The sequence below is a fragment of the Cynoglossus semilaevis genome, chromosome 2 (assembly GCF_000523025.1).
Source record: "Cynoglossus semilaevis isolate Cse_v1.0 chromosome 2, Cse_v1.0, whole genome shotgun sequence".
NCBI lineage: Eukaryota > Metazoa > Chordata > Actinopteri > Pleuronectiformes > Cynoglossidae > Cynoglossus > Cynoglossus semilaevis.
Window position 1 is genome coordinate 11,172,078 of NC_024308.1, and position 2,929 is coordinate 11,175,006.

Below are 2,929 nucleotides of genomic sequence, written 5' to 3' on the forward strand. Positions count from 1 at the left end.
GGTCTAAATTAGAGGATAATTGAAAACAAATCCACATGTTGGACATAATGAGGTTCAATCAGTGTTCAGTGGTTGTTGGAGCTGCTCCTGCGTCACGGTGAAGGAGTCAGGAGAGACGGAGACGCCAGAGTCAGAGCTGCGTCACCACGGAAGAAGAAAGTCACACACACACACACACACACACACACGCAGAGGGAGCAGACGTCCACATTAACACCTCAGTTATGAAGCTGTTAGTAAACACTCGCAGTAATAAAATCCTCAGAGAACATTTCAGTGAACGACACCATTCCTGCCTGTGCACCAGTGGGTGAAGGATCAGGCTTGTCATCAGAGGGTTGCTGGTTTGATTCCAAGCTGTAATCTTTAAAAACTCCCAGATGAAAAAGGTTTCATACGGTTCATAAACATAGACGACAAATTCTGTTGATGTTTATATGTTTGTACAATCAGCAGAAAAAGCTGCGTCGACTTCTGCTAAATTTCAGGTCCAACATCAGGTTCATAACCCCTGTGGGGTGATCTTTATTTGATTGTATTCTTTTTTATTTTGTCAATAGGGCTGTATATATAATATTGAAGAGAACAGTTTACAACAAGAAAAAAGTGTGTGTGATGTTTGACAAAATAAAAATTTTATTTTAATTATTTAAAAAAAAAATCCTTTAACAATTCTCTCTAAAGGCCAGACACAGGAATTACAGCCTCATGTTGTTGCATTAAAAATCTTTAACTTATTATGGGAACATCCTTGGAGCCAACTAGTGGATGAAGTCAGAGGTGTTTACATTTTTCGTTTGTTTGGCCCTGGGTGAATGGACTTCAACTGCTGTTTATTTATACACTGGTTTGTTCCACCAATGATTGCAGCAGTTGACTTTAATAAGTCTGCGTGGCTGCGAGTGTTTGTTGCGTGTTAGCTAGAGTCGGAGTCTCTCCCCCCCCGGTCCTGGGCTCTGTGATATTAAACCTCGGAGCTCTGCGTCACCACCAGAGGCTCCGGTGTCTGGCAGCGTTGCGAGAGCACGGCGAAGCCTCCTTTTGGTTTTGTAGCGTAGAAAAACCTTTGAGCTGTCGGAGCGCACCCATCTGGAGCCAAAAAGGAGAGAGGCTCCATTGTTCTCCTCCTCCACCTCTCCTCCTCGACCCCATCTTCCTGTTGTGCTGGCTTTTGGCGGCAAGAGGGGGATTTTTATTTTGGTTTCTCTGCTGGAGGTCAGAGTTCCTTGGGATGTGGAATCAGAGGAGATGTTGCCATGTTTCCCCACCTCCTCCTCCTCCTTCTCCTCCTCCTCCACTCATTATTCAACTGTTCCCAGCAGCCTCTCTGGAATAGCGAGCAGCGCGTTTCATCTTTCCATGAGAAATTTCGGCGAGCTGCTCTGCCGCCGGGTTCTTTGGGCCCACACGGCACGCAGAGGTCCTGGGCTAGCACGCGATCGCACATATGAATGCCCACGCAGGCGTGCTAACGTGCACGTGTGCAGCCATACTGGGTTCTACAGGGGCTCCACTCATGGAGATGTTACTCAACACTGAGACTTCATTTATTTCCTTCACAGCCTGGATGTTGTTTCTGCACTAAAGGCCGTGTGTGTGTGTGTGTGTGTGTGTGTGTGTGTGTGTGTCACAGGATCAGACCTTTAATCAGGAACATTTCCACCAGGGAGGTAACTGAAGTCATCAAGACAAATCCAATGAGATTTAACAAAACATTTACAGGTCGACAGACAACAAAGAATAAATAAATAATGGCTGAACTCACGACTGTTAAACTACTGGTAAAATCATTTCAGCAGTAGTATTTGGATTTATGCTGGGAATAAAGTTTTAAACTCAAAACCAATGGCTGAAGATAATGTAAAAATATATATATACTCTAAAAACAAAATCTTAAAATAAATGCCATAACAAATATATTTAAATATTTTAAATATTTTAAATCAAATCAAAACTAATATAAATAAATACAAATTTCAAATCTGGTACCAAAGGTCGACCGAAAGCTAAAACATAAAAAATAAATTACACAGAACAGGTTCTAAAAAGTTTGAAAATATCCAAACTGTTTCTAAAATAATATCATAGGTGATAAAATATATTGAACAGACTGGTTTTCCTGTGGAAGAATGTTTGAAAATACAGTTAGAAAAAAAAAGTTGTGAACCAATAACTGGTTAAAGTAGAGTTTAAATCAGGGAGTCCACTTCACAGATCAGATGTCAAATCCTGATGAAAACCTTTTCATAAAACATAAAAATAAAACTCACAAATCAGACGCAATTTAAAAATAAAAAAATTTTAACCTCTTCACAGTGTGTGTAGACGGTGGAGCTGATCAGGGGCCCGGGGCCGATGACATCATCACTGTGTTTCTGTGGAGCTACACTCAGATCAACATTCATCACAGCACTAATCTTTTTTCTTTTTTCTGCCCGACGACTCAGAGCGCACATGTTTCAGTGACGCACCTCCGCCTGACGCCAGGTTAGTTCCTGGTGTTGTGCAGATGTGTGCGCGGCTCAGACGGACGATGACTCGGCCTTGTTGAGGAGCAGAATGATGAGTCATTAAGTGTTTTTAGGAGGCCTTTTTCAGATGTCGGCTCCCCTGCACGCCCCTCCCTCCTGCCTTCAGCTTTGCCTGTTCATTGCAAATTAGGAGGCGGCGGGGGAGGGGAGGCGAGGAGGGGGTTAATATTTTCCGTGCACTGTGTCCAGGACATTTACAGTTGGCGTCAGGGTACGCTCTGGGTCTGAGGGGAGGCACTTTGAAGTGTTTGCGGTTTCGCCACATCTGCAGGCAAGATGTGCAAGAGCGTTTTTTTGGAGGGTGGGGTGAGGAGGGGGAGAATCACGGAGGGAGGAGGCGGTTCTGAGAAGAAGGGCTGGAGGAGGAGGAGAGATTTCTGTCGGCGCTCCTAATGTCA